The sequence below is a fragment of the Bombina bombina genome, chromosome 7, assembly GCF_027579735.1.
Source record: "Bombina bombina isolate aBomBom1 chromosome 7, aBomBom1.pri, whole genome shotgun sequence".
NCBI lineage: Eukaryota > Metazoa > Chordata > Amphibia > Anura > Bombinatoridae > Bombina > Bombina bombina.
Window position 1 is genome coordinate 117,433,448 of NC_069505.1, and position 15,143 is coordinate 117,448,590.

The 15,143-nt window shown below is 38.0% G+C and overlaps 1 protein-coding gene across 1 annotated transcript in view; it reads right to left on the reverse strand.

Moving 5' to 3' along the window:
• MICAL2 (microtubule associated monooxygenase, calponin and LIM domain containing 2) overlaps positions 1-5,940 on the reverse strand; it is a 529,879-nt gene extending 523,939 nt beyond the window's left edge. Inside the window, exon 1 of the mRNA XM_053689298.1 lies at positions 5,787-5,940. The gene's annotated coding sequence lies outside the window, so the exon portion shown is untranslated. The remainder of the gene's footprint in view (positions 1-5,786) is intronic.
• Positions 5,941-15,143: the final 9,203 nt, after the last annotated feature.

Sequence of the window (15,143 nt, forward strand, 5' to 3'; positions counted from 1 at the left end):
GGATTATCTGTCTTTTTTTCTAAGTATAGTCTAATTTACATGTTTACAATGTAGTAATTCATTTTGTCTGACTTAGCAACTTATTACTGATTAACTATAATGAAATGTAGGTTTAACCCCCTGGCTACCAGAAGAGATTACATTGCATGTCTTTCAGTCACCTATGGCAGCCAAGGGGTTAAAGGGACATGAAACGCAAAATGTTTATTTCATGACTTAGCTAGAGAATACAATTTTACAAAAAGTTTCCAATTTACTGCTATTATCAAATGTGCTTTGTTCTCTTGCTATTCTTTGTTGAGGAGATATTTAGACAGGTAGTGTGCACATCTGGAGTGCGACATGGCAGGAAATAGTGCTGCCATCTAGTGCTCTTGCTAATGTATAACATGGTTGCAAAACTGCTGCAGACACGTGCACGCTCCTTAACTTAGCTTCCTGCTTTTCAACAAAGTATACCAAGAAAACAAAGACTATTTGATAATAGAGGCAAGTTGGAAAGTTGTCTAAAATTATATGTTTTATCTGAATCATGAAAGAAAAATGCTGGGTTTTATGTCTCTAAGTGTACTTTTATCTAAATTTTACCTCCATGATTAAAGGGACACTGAACCCAAATTTTTTCTTTCATGATCAGATAGAGCCGGCAATTGTATGCAACTTTCTAATTTACTTCTATTATCAATTTTTCTTCGACCTCTTGCTATCTTTGTTTGAAAAAGAAGGTATCTAAGCGAAGGAGCCAGTACATTTTTGGTTCAGAACCATGGACAGCACTTGTTTATTGGTGCTGTCCAATCTGCAAGGACAACCCAGGTTGTTCACCAAAAATGGGCCGGCATCTAAACTTACATTCTACATTCTTGCATTTCAAATAAACATACCAAGAGAATGAAGAAAATTTGATAATAGGAGTAAATTAGAAAGTTGTTTAAAATTGCACGAAAGAAGAATCACAAAAGAAAAAAAATTGGGTTCAGTGTCCCTTTAATAGCTTCTGATGGATACAATACGCTTTCAGTCTGATTTCACGCTCAGCATTTGTGAGACATCAAATACACATCTGTAATACTAAAGAGGACCGGAGAATTCAGTATGAAATAAGGGAGTAGAAATGGCTTAGTGACGGATAATGATGATGTTATGAATCACGAGAGCAGGTATTACATACTTACTTAATAAAACCTATGACTGTGTGCAAAGAATTGCACAAGAGTTACAGCAATACAAGATAAATAATTAAATGCTATAATGTGCTAGGCAGATTCAGCTCAGGACCGGCAATACACACTGAACAAGGCTATTGATTGGCAGCTATACACATTTGCCCCTCCTGATTGGTTCAGCTCTGGACATTTGCTGCTCTGGAGCAGACTTTAATTATGTGTTTAACCCTTTATGGGGGTTAAACATATAGTTATTTGCATGCACAAGTGCAATAATAAAATGACCTAAACCATTAGAGAATGGGGAAAATAGTAAAAATCCCATTATATACATTTGAACAGTAATCAACATATTTATTATATTTTACAAAATCAAAGAAAAATAAATGAATGAGATTATTTATATTCAATTTTACAAGGTATGAAATATTTTAAAGGGACATTAACACTAAATAAATGCTAGACATAATGATGTATTCAAAGCAAATATGTATCTGAAGAAAAGAAATGAGTAGATGTGTGTTTTGTAAAAAACAAATTATATTAGTTTGTTATATACCTAAGAAATGAGTGTAAAGTTTTAGTCTCCTTATCTGAGTTATCTCTTCTACTGAGACCAGTCAGGGAGAATTAAAAAAAAAAAAAAGTCTCTATAGTGGTTATAAAGAATACAGCATTTAAAGGACTAGTTTCCATTGAGGTGGTCAACTTTGGAAACGGATAGCAACATGAAAAATCTTCTTAGACTTTAAAAGGGACAGTACACTATAAAATTGTTTTTAAGGGATACTAAACCCATTTTTTTTTAATTTCATTATTCAGATAGAGCATGCAATTTTAAGCAACTTTCTAATTTGCTCCTACTATCAAATATTCTACGTTCTCCTACTATCTTTGTTTAAAAAGCAGGAATGTAATGCTTAGGAGCCAGCCCATATTAGGTTCAGCACCCTGGATAGCGCTTGCTTATTGGTGGCTACATTTAGCAAGCCAATAAGCAAGCATAACACAGGTTCTGAACCAAAAATGGGCCGGCTCTTAAGCTTTACATTCCTGCTTTTTAAATAAAGATAGCAAGAGAACAAAAAAAATAATAGGAGTAAATTAGAAAAGTTGCTTAAAATTGCATGCTCTGAGTCATTAAAGGAAAAAATTGAGTTTAGAGTCCCTTTAATGTATTGTCAATGCTTTGTTATACCAGCTGCAGAGTGTAAACTGTATGAGAAATTGCGTTTTCAGGTTTATTTCTGTATATGAAGTAGCTGGTTTTGTGTGTTTAAACCACAGCCTATTACAATGGGTTGAGCTTGCAGGTAATATATCTCTATATGTTATCACTGTGTGTACACACACTTGCTTCCTTATCTTATACTTGTCTGGAAACCTAAAGCTCAATACATAGAGAGAACAATGGAGAATTATAATTTTATTACTTAACTATCCTGCACCCCACTGGGAGTGCTATTTATTCTGCTTGCTGTGTTTACATTGGCTATTCAATAGCCTAGACTCCAGTATACAAACTTTCAGTATAGGTGGGGATACCACAGGCTAAATCGTCTATTTCAAAGGCCAAAATAGGGGTAAAGGAGCTACTTGTAAACAATGTAATACACTCCAGCAGTTAAAATAGATCATTTGGAACAATTTAAATGGGAGAAAATTTTGGGGTGAACTGTCCCTTTAATGAAGATAAATGTTTTTTTCCACCAGTTTCCAAACTTTATCACCTCAATGGAAACTAAGCCAAAGTTGGGCTTGTGAAGTCTGCACTCCTTATTGTCTCAGGTATTAGAAAGCCCACAAAATAAAATTACAGGTAAAGAGGCAAAATAAATAATTAAACTATATTGCAAAGTTTTGTTTTACTACACATAATTAAAGATTTTGGGCTCGATTTATCAAGCAGCGATCATCAGACCGCTGCTTCCCAGCCCTGTTCTTTACCTCTTAGGTGGAGAATTTAAATCTCCCTGGTCTCTTCCAACCAGGGAGATTGACAGCTCCTGCCCGTGCGTGATTGGCTGTACGCAGGTAGGGGGGAGGTTGCACAAGAGCACAAAGGGCTTGTGTGCAATGGTAAATGTGGGCAAAGGATTGCTGCCCGCCAGAGGAGGTCAGGTGGATAGGGGCAAATATATCCACCCGTGGATGATAAATGGAGCCCTTTATCTACAAGTGTTTATGTCCCTTTAATGATTAAACCTTACTCAATCCTAGGGAATTATTTGGTAGAACATCTTTGCTTAGAACAAGTGCTAACAGAAGTTTCTGCAACTTGGCATCCATACTAATAGTTATTTCACACTAGCAAACGCCTTAGATTTTATAGGGCTGTACAAGTATTTTCTTTTTACTAGTAAAGCTACTGGCAGCATTATGGTCTAGGTTCTAATGTGCCCTCCTATTTATTAATCTGATTAATCTGTCAAACTGATTTATTTGCTTGAATTTTGAGCTATTCTGTACGTTTTCTGTACCAGCTTTAAAGAAACAACAACACTTTTGATGTGGCAAACCCATTTAGCCATATAAGTAATGTCAGCATGAATAATAAAGGGACAAAATTCTCATTTTATACAATAGTACAAATGAAAGTAGATGTTGGAACTGCGTTCAACTAGAAGTGCAATAGGCATAATAGGGATTTTATATTAAAGGAACATTCTATTATAACAAAATGATTTATTTTATTAAAACATTTTTTTATGGTTTGCATATGTTTAGCCACTTCAAACGGTTAAATCCATAGTCAACATTTTGCTTTTGGGCCACTAACGTTGAGGATGTGGCTAGTGAAAAAATGAGCATGCATATGCTCCAATCATTAGCTATATCCTCATAAGTAGAAGATGGGGGTGTTCCAGGAGTGCAACTTTGACTATGTGCTTAACCATTTTGAAAAAGTTAAGCATATATTGAAATAAGTGACTTTTTATAAATAAGCAGTCAAATGTAGAACAGCATTTTTTTCTTTGCACTGCAATGTCCCTTTAAAAAGGACCTCATACTCAAACATTGTCTCTGCTGTATCTAAAAAAGGTTTCACAATGTATTACAGAGCTTTGTTTTTTGTTTTAAAGTAAATTATGCTCCAGTTCTGAATATGCCAACATTTTTGTCTCTGTCAGCCAATGAGCTGTAATGTCCCATGTAATCGTGCACCTTCTGGTCATTTCACCTTAAATTTAAACATATTTTTCTTAACCCTTTTAATGCATAAGAAACAATAATTAATTACTGCTCTTTCATGTACAGGATAGAAAAAAAATAGTACTATATCCCTTTAAGTACACACACGCTAAATTACCCTTCCACTTCCACCTCCAAGGCATGTTAGATCTAGTAAGTACAGCTGACTCCTGATCCTAAACAGCATCATAACTATTAAGCCACTTGGACATGTTGTGATTATAAATCAGCTGTAAAGATAAAGAGTTCAAAGTTCTAGGTAAATGGAAATTAGGGTCTTATTTGTACAACCAGGAATCTCATTCAGAAAACCTGACATACAATTACATGGGTGTAAGTACATTCCAGGCAGTGCAGTTCAAAAAGGAATTTTTAGTAAACTGCTGTATGTCATTTTTTTAAATCCTATTGTTTTTTTTAATTAAGCTTTTAAGAAAGCCAAAAAGTTTTATAACCAATTTTTTTTTTCTTATGAAAATGTAATGCATATGTAAGTCTGATTAATAACAAAGTAAGTGGGAATGGAAATTAGTAATGGCTGTAACATTTCTAGAACAATACGAAGTATAATTAAGAATGTTTTAATAGGAACAGTCCCCAATGAAACATGCCAATTTAACCCATTTGTATTTTAATCCCACTGAGTTAATGCATTATTTCCCATATAAAACTAACTTTGCACAGGAAGATTAGCAAGCAGCAGGAATTCACCATTAATTATTCAGTGTATTTCAGGGGCTTGAATGACAGTCACCTGTGGAACATTATCCCAAACACAGAACCTGAGCTGCATGTTCAGCTAAAAATAACAGGAGAAACAATGTGACAAGGCAACAGGCACCCTGACTGGTAGTGGTCAGTGAAGTCAATGTCTCTGTCACCAATATACTCTTGTTATGGTCAGTACCCTGTGCTTGTGGTCAAGAGACCCTTGTATTGATCAGTGCCTTCTAGTCTGCCAGATCATTGCTAGTTCAGTTCCACTGTCTGTGGTCACTATAATATTTGTATCCTTAGTGCCCTCTATGTGCAATCACTTTGTTATAGTCAGTGTATACTGCCTGACAATTGGTGTCCTCTTCACGTGGTCACTACAGTTTTGTTATGGTTTGCTACATTGATATAAACAGGACTATTGTCATTGCCCCCTGATATCTGTCTATGATCAATATAACCCGAGCTATGGTCAGTGAGTGTCCCCTGCTAGTCACCTCTCTGCAGTCAATAAAACATGGAATATGAACTGTACCCCCCTACTTGTCACCTCCCTCATTATCACCCCCTTTGTAGTCAGTTTAATGTGTGGTATAGACATTGCCCGGTGCTTAGCATACCTCTGTATGCAGTATAACTCTGTGTTGCCATATGCCTGTCACCTGTCTGTGGTTAATACACTCTGCCAGAGGTCAGTGCCACCAGACTACTCACCATGAGATGAATCCCACAGCCCCATATCTTGTAAAGTGAAAGGGGCAGAATGAGGACATTCAGCACAGATCCATAGTATACCCCAGACAGGGAAGCTCTGATGACAGCTACAGACAGCTCTCACATTGCTCACTGCTGTCTGTCTGTGTAACTCGTGTTCCCAAGCAGGGAGTGGGCTAAGGCGGGGCGTTACTGACTGTCTCTGTCAGCCAACCAGCGCAAAGCATCAGGCTGAGTGACAGGAGTGTGAGCCGCCCTGCAACTGCTGGGCTGTCAGTCTGACACAAAGTGTTAGTGCCAGGACACATCCTGCTCTGCCACTTCTGCTCTAATGACATAATGACGCGCTGAGGACTCCTGGGATTGATGCTTGTAATGCAAGAGGACACATTAGTAGCAGCTCTGATGTTTTATATGCAATTTATGTGAGTGTGCCCATTCTATCTAGCTAATCTATCTATATACACACGTGTGGGCGTGTGTGTGTATATATATATATATATATATATATATATATATATATATATATATATATATATATATATATATATGTATGTGTGTGTGTGTATGTACATTTTCTTGTGGTGAGAGTGGAATTCCCTATACAGTGTATGTATATATATATCCACAGATAATTTTAACAGCCCAGCCTGGTGATATTATACATTTTCTGGGTGGGGGCAATGTAATACTTCCTAATATTATAACATTGTCTGCTATCCAAAGCACAAAATAATAGCATAATTTAACTTAAATTTATTTAAAGGGACATAAAACCCACACATTTTCTTTCATGGTTCAGATAGAGCATATCATTTTAATCAACTTTCCAATTTACTTCTATTATACAATTTTCTTCATTTACTTGTTATCCTTTGCACTATATGGCAGCAGTTTTGGAGCAATCTTATACATTAGCCAGAGTACTAGAAGGTAGCACTATTTCCTGTGTCATGTAGTGCTGCAGACATGTGCAAGCTGCCTATCTAGATATCTCTTCAATAAAGAATAACGCGAGAACAAAGTAAATTTGCTAATAGAAGTAGAAAGAAAATATTTGCGTTTCATGTCCCTTCAATGATAATGTATGCAGTTAGCATTAAAAATCTTTAATAGCTTAATACTGGCTAACATTTTAGTCAGGTGGTGCATCCATTAAAAAGGCCCTGTATATATAATGTATATAGTAAATCTGAAAGTTGTTTAAAATGCTATGCCCTATCTTAATCATGAAAGGAAAATGTTGTGTTTAATGTCCCTTTAACAAGCAAAACTGCAAATTTAATGTGTGATGTTTCAGGGCATGCATCCCTTCCTCAAACAAAGTGCATAGGTGAAACATCATCCAAATATATAGCAAAGTGACCCCTCCCCAATACAGTGGTTATGGTGGCCCTAATCAACGAGGTTCATCAAATACTGTTTGTGAGAGTTTGCCTGTACTAAGGAATGAAGATAGATAGATAGATAATATGAAACCATGCAGTCCTTTAGATCAGGGATTTTTAAACGTTTTTCCACACATACCTGTGTGACCCTATTTTTATGCTTGGTCTGAAAATTTCTGAAGTAATAAAACAAGATAGCTGCAATTTTTGTCAAAGTGACTAAAACCTGTGCAAACTTTATACCTGATTGTAGTCACCTGTGATGAAAGTGTTGTAAAAGGTAATAACACACATAAACTCTCATACAATATACACACCATACACACTCTCATACAACACACCACACACACTCTAATACAACACAACACACACGCTCTCATACAACACACATACACCACACACACTTTCATACAACACACCACACACACTCTAATACAACACACCACACACGCTCTCATACTACACACATACACCACACACACTTTCATACAACACACCACACACACTTTCATACAACACACCACACACACTCTCATACAACACACCACACACACTCTAATACAACACACCACACACGCTCTCATACTACACACATACACCACACACACTTTCATACAACACACCACACACACTCTCATACAACACACATACACCACACACACTTTAATACAACACACCACACACACTCTCATACAACACACCACACACACTCTAATACAACACACCACACACGCTCTCATACAACACACATACACCACACACACTTTCATACAACACACCACACACACTCTCATACAACACACATACACCACACACACTTTTATACAACACACACCATACACACTCGCATCCAACACACCACACACACTCTCATACAACACACATACACCACACACACTTTTATTCAACACACCACACACACTCTCATGCAGCACACATACACCACACACACTCTCATACAACACACCACACACACTCTCATACAACACACACACACTTTTATGCAACACACACACACACACCATACACACTCGCATCCATCACACCACACACACTCTCATACAACACACATACACCACACACACTTTCATACAACACACCACACACACTCTCATACAACACACATACACCACACACACTTTCATACAACACACCACACACACTCTCATACAACACACATACACCACACACACTCTCATACAACACACCACACACACTCTCATACAACACACCACACACACTCTCATACAACACACCACACACACTCTAATACAACACACCACACACGCTCTCATACAACACACATACACCACACACACTTTCATACAACACACCACACACACTCTCATACAACACACATACACCACACACACTTTCATACAACACACCACACACACTCTCATACAACACACATACACCACACACACTTTCATACAACACACCACACACACTCTCATACAACACACATACACCACACACACTCTCATACAACACACCACACACACTCTCATACAACACACCACACACACTCTCATACAACACACCACACACACTCTAATACAACACACCACACACGCTCTCATACAACACACATACACCACACACACTTTCATACAACACACCACACACACTCTCATACAACACACATACACCACACACACTTTTATTCAACACACCACACACACTCTCATACAACACCCCACACACACTCTCATACAACACACATACACCACACACACTCTCATTCAACACACTTACACCACACACACTCTCATACAACACACACTCTAATACAACACACCACACACACTCTCCTACAACACACACACAAGTGGGGACCCAGTAAACATGGTGTTGTGACCCAGTAATGGCTTCCGACCCATGGTTTGAAGAACCCTGCTTTAGAAAGTGCCACCAACAAAAGGGGTGGCACTTTCCCGACTTTTAGTAAATCACTCACCGTGTTTATTCAGATGTCCCCTTCATTAGACAAACCACAAGGTGAAACAAATTAAATTTTATCCCCTAATCCGCTTTATATATTTAAAGGGGTGTAAAACCCAAATCTTTTTATTTCATGATTTAGATAGAGCATGCAATTTTAAGTAACTTTCTAATTTACTCCTATTATCAATTTTCTTCATTCTTTTGATATCTTTATTTGAAAAGCAGGAATGTAATCTTAAGAGCCGGCCCATTTTTCCTTTAGCACCCTGGGTAGCATTTTCTGATTGGTGGCTACATTTAGCCACCAATAAGCAAGCGCAACCCAGGTACTGAACCAAAAATGGGCTGACTCCTAAGCTTACATTATTGCTTTTTTCAAATAAAGATACCAAGAGAACAAAGAAAATGTAATAATAGGAGTAAATTAGAAAGTTACTTAAAATTGCATGCTCTATTTGAATCATTAAAAGTTTAATTTTGACTAGACTATCCCTTTAAGAAGTACTTAAGAGGTGGCAGAGTTAAATAATTTTTTTGTCTAGGGTAATTGGCAGCAAGCCTTGCTCTTGTGCAATTAGATGTGCAAGAGCAGGAGCCTGCAGCAAGGAGCTGCAAGTGGTTGTGTAATAAAAACTGTGAGCTTTAAAAGTGCTACATAAGTCTAACGCATGAACGGACAGGTGCCTTTCTGTTGTTTTAGTATATGGGACCCAATTTCCTTATAATTACAAAGCTCCAAACCCTCCAGCTTTGATGAGGACCATCTAGCCAGGCCGCCCAATATGTCCTCTCCCTGTCCAACACTGAGCTTCCCCTGCCCACTTCCTATAGAATACTAGAACCTTCTGACACTGTTGTGACACAACTTTGCCCCAATATCCACAAAGCCGCAAGCCACCTCATCCTAAATAGCTTATGGGGAAATGTTGAATGGCATGTAAGTGTATCTCAGTCACATTTTTTTTAAAATTATATTACAACTAGTGGGAAAGCCTGCCCAGAGGGCAGTCTATTGTGGTGACAGAACCACCGGAACCACCCTGCCATTTTCTGAAGGGCAGTCTATAGTGGTGACTGAACCACCCTGCCTTTTTGGAATTCACTTGGATGCAGCATGGATTCTTTCATCACCCTGCCATCCAGGTGGATTCCAAAAAAAACAGGGTGGTGAAAGAATCCATCCAGGTGGATTCTTTCACCACCCCTTTTGCTCTCTCTCCCCCCTCTCTTTTGGGCTCTCTCTCCCCTCTCTTTTGCTCTCTCTCCACCTTCTCTTTTGATCTCTCCCCCCTCTCTTTTGCTCTCTCTCCCCCTTCTCTTTTGATCTCTCCCCCCTCTCTTTTGCTCTCTCTCCCCCCCCTCTTTTGCTCTCTCTCCCCCCCCTCTCTTTTGCTCTCTCTCTCCCCTCTCTTTTGCTCTCTCCAATAGAGAACAGCCAATAGGATTTGAGTAGCTCTCATCCTTTTGGCTGATTTTAATTTGAAGAATCAAATCAGCCAATAGGAATTCAAGAGACGCCATCTTTAATCGCATACCTTGAATTCACTATTCAGTGTACGGCGGAGATCGTACGAAGAGGATCCTCCATGGTTGCCGGTCTTTAGTTCCAGGGTTGCCGTTCTTCAGTTCCAGGATTGCAGGTCTTCAGTTCCGCGGTCATCAGTCTTCAGTCCTCAGCAGCCGCTCCATACAGGATGTTCCTGGAAGAAGAAGAGGTCGTGTTTGGAAGAACACTTCACCACCTGGAACAGGACCTTCTCCGCCGGACTTCAGGAACAGTGAGTAGCAACCTGGGGGTTAGTCTTAGGTTTTTCAAAGTTTTTTTTGGGGGGGGTTGTTTTAATTAGATTAGGGATAAGCAGTAAAAGAGCTAAATGCCCTTTTTTTTAGCGCAATGCCCAAACAAATGCACTTTTCAGGGCAATGGGTAGTTTATGTTTTTTTTGTGTTAGATTCTTTTATTTTGGAGGGTGGGGGGGGGTTACTGTTAGGTGGGACTTTGTATATTTTTTGTAAAAGAGCTGATTATCTTGGGGAAATGCCCTGCAAAAAGCCCTTTTAAGGGCTACTGGTAGTTTATTCTTAGAGAAGGGGGTGTTTTTATTTGGGGGGGGCATTTTTATTTTCATAGGGATTAGGTTTAATTTTGTTAAATTTGGTCATTTTGATTTTTTATTTTCTGTAATGTTAGCCATTTTTTATTTTTTGTAACTTTAGAATGTATTAGTTTAGTTAATTTGAGTTAATTTAAGTGGGTGTTAGGTTAGGAGGTGTTAGGTTAGGGGGTGTAATCTTAGTTATTTGCGTTGTGGGTTTTGGTGGTTTAAGGGTTTAATAATTTAATTAGGTTTATTGTGATGTGGGAGTTTTGCGGTTTAGGGGTTAATAGGGTAAATAGGTTTATTGTGATGTAAGGGTTTGCGGTTTAGGGGTTAATAGGATAATTAGGTTTATTGCGATGTAGGGGTTTTGCGGTTTAGGGGTTAATAGGATAATTAGGTTTATTGTGATGTGGGGGTTTTGCAGTTTAGAGGTTAATAGGGTAATTAGGTGTATTCCGATGTGGGTGGTTTACGGTTAAGAGATTAAGGGGTTAATTACTTTATTATTTAGCAATGTGGGGGTTTGCGGTGTATGGGTTAATACTTCGTGTAGGAGTTTGTTTGTTTGTTTTTGTTATATTTCGTGCCGGCAGTGTTTTTGTTTTTTTGTTTTTAATACTTGATGTGGGCGGTTAGTTGTTGTTTTTTTTAATACTTGATGCAGACGGTTAGTTGTTTTTTTTTAATACTTTATGCGGGCGGTTAGTTGTTTTTTTTTTTAATACTTGATACGGGCGGTTAGTTGTTGCTTTTGTAATGCTCTGTTTGCCTTCGCTGCATCCCGGTGGATTCTGAAAATGTCAGGGTGGTGAAAGAATCCACTGAAGGTGGATTCTTTCACCACCCTGCCATTTTCGGAATTCACCTGAATGCAGCTTCGCTGCATCCAGGTGAATTCTTTTGTCCTCGCACTGCCACCATTCCATTGAGGATGCGTGCGCAACTGCCGACGGTGACGGACATTACAAACGCAATAATAGCATAGATTTACATCATACCATAATGATACTGCAATTAAAGGACCATTATAGTTGAAACATCATATGCTCTTATTCATTACAGAAATGTAATTTTAAGACTAGTGGCCCTGCACATCTATGTGTTTAACCCCCACAAAGGGTTTAAACACACAGTAGAAGTACCAATTGTGAGTTGCAGAACTTGCATATGATTTAATCAGCAGCACTAGTCACATAGCTGGGTCGTACAACTAGCACACAAACTACTTTTTACAAAGTTGGAAACACCCAACTGTCTAGAATGTATTTGTATCCTGTAGTATTAAGATGACCCTTTACTGTAACTAACGGACATAGCCCAAACCCAGAAAAACAGCCCCAGATCATTGTCCCTTCTCCAACAAACTTTACAGTAGGTACTATGCAATCTGGTAGGTAGAGTTCTCATGGCCTTTTCAAGTTCTATCTAAATTATGAAAGTTTAATTCTGACCTTACTGACCCCTTAAGGGAGATAAGGGGCAGAAGTGAAATGCGAGTATATAGAAATTTAAAGGAACAGTAAAGTTAAAATAATTTTTTTTATGATTCAGACAGAACATGCAATTTTAAACAAATTTCCAATTTACTTCTGTTGTATAAATTGCTTTGTTCTCTGGGTATTTTGAGCTGAAAAGCATACCTAAGTAGGGTTATTAGCAGTAATGCACCACTGGGAGCTAGCTGATGATTGGTGGTTACACAAATATGCCTCTTGTGATTGACTCACCAAGTGTGTTCAGTTAACTTCCAGTAGTGCATTGCTGCTCCTTCAACAAAGCATACCAAGAGAATAAAGTAATTATCTGAATCATGAGAGAATTTTTTTCTTACACGTCCCTTTAATAAAGCTGAGGCTGAAATATTTTTTCACAGAAACATTACCACAAGAAAAAGAGGTCATGATCTCAAGTTATTTGATAGTAGGTAAACAAGTAATTTGAGAAGCAGTTGATTACAGAAACGGTGGTTGATTCCATGAAAAAGCAGCTGGCAGTGGCATTCGCACAACGGCGCCAATAACCAGTTGTGTTCATCATCGTGAGCTCTCAAGTGGACTTTTACCTGGAGCACCTCAATCATATATAAGTATATTAACATTCTATACTGTAATTGGCTAACTCATATCACATGCTCATTTACATCTGCCTCTAATTGGCCACAGCAAACAAAAAAACGCAACACTGATTGCACCAGACTTTTCAAGAGGTGTATCTCTAAACTGCCAATGTTTTGCAAAAACCTTATGCATTGTGCTGACTGAGTTAAATGATTTTAAGACATTTCTCTTACACTACAGCACTTAATTGCTGATATATGCTTTGATCTCAATGTCCCATTAATAAAACCGAATCTTTTAGGATTAAACCTGTTGTAATAGCTCATGTATCGCATTGCACCAGATTTAATTTATTTTGGATAATGTTTTCCAAGGAAGACAAAATCTTAAAGTAGAGAGAAGCTAATGCACAAATCTCAGATGTTCATATTAATCAGCACTAATTCATTATCTGCGCTGCAAAACCAGATCTGATTGGCAACATCATCTGCTGTTCTTTCTGAGGATTAATAGGAGTACAGAGCTGGTTGAGAGCGTCTGCGTTACGGTGGAATAATAATGTCTCAAAATCAGTCAAAGAATGACAATGATGTCATTGAATAAGCCAACACTGCCCCTAAACTACAGAGGGTTTGTGAAGTGTATAGAAAACATTGTGTAGCTGCTAAATCTGCATTTTAAATATGAGATGGGTAGGATGGTAGCTTACATTTTATTAGATTAACCCTTTATCTTGTTTTCTATGGGGGTGTCAAGGGTAAAAGTATTTTATTTATTTTTTACTATTTTTGTGTCCTTGATGCAACTAAAAAAGAATTAATATTACAGTACTTTCAGGCAGATTAAATCAGGGATTGGTGGAGGTAGCCTGTTTTTATAATGGGGCCCTACGTTCTGGGAATGTTGCCCTCGTGGCAATATGGCAACTGGCAAAATTTCCTGCTCATGATGTCACAATGGCACAAATGCGGGTTGCAGCTAACACCGAGGAACAAAGACTAAATATGTATGTCTCTGAATTAGGGAGATTTTTTTTATATATATGACATTAATTATATTTCTCTTCAAACAACAAAGTGTATACTGATGGAGATGCAGTCATGCATGAGACAGAGAAGATATGCATTTGCAATTCCAATACTGGCATGTGTGCAAGCAAAGTCAGTGTCATATATTTCAAGTTTAAGGGACATAATAGCTGAAAAATGACATGCTCTAGTCTGTAGCACGTGTGAGTTGTGAGCTTCTACTATGCGTTTAACCCATTTGCAGTAGTTAAACACACAGGGCCAGATTATAAGTGGCGCACTAATAGTTACGTGCAAGCAAAAAGGGGTTTATCATGGGTCTTTGCAGGCATCGGCTTTAGCGCTAGTATTACAAGTTGAAAATAAGCAAACATGCGAGAGCAATCGCAATTTACCCTAGAATGATTACCGCGTCCTCAGAGCTCTGGTTAACTGTTTTGCAAGGCAAAAAAGTTTCACAAAATACATAAAAAATACATTACAAAGTACAGTTACACTCATAATAGCAACATCTAATAAAAATATTAAAATAAAATTGCACAAAAAAGTTATAAGGGCTCAAAGATATTAGGTCTCAGGTGTTAGAGAAAAAGAGGCAGGCAAAGATGAATAAATGGAACATATTCTGCAGTGCTATGTGAAGAACATTGGAATGTGAAATATTCATATTTTCATGTTGGGTTAGCACATATGACAATATGGGATGGAGTTATCGTGTGAGTAAGGTGTTAGGTTTTCTTTCTACTTTTTTTGGTCCATTGACTTTTATGGGGAAATAAGTTAATGTGCACGCAAAATTCAAGTAAGGCTTTTTACGGGCATCAGTTTAGCGTAT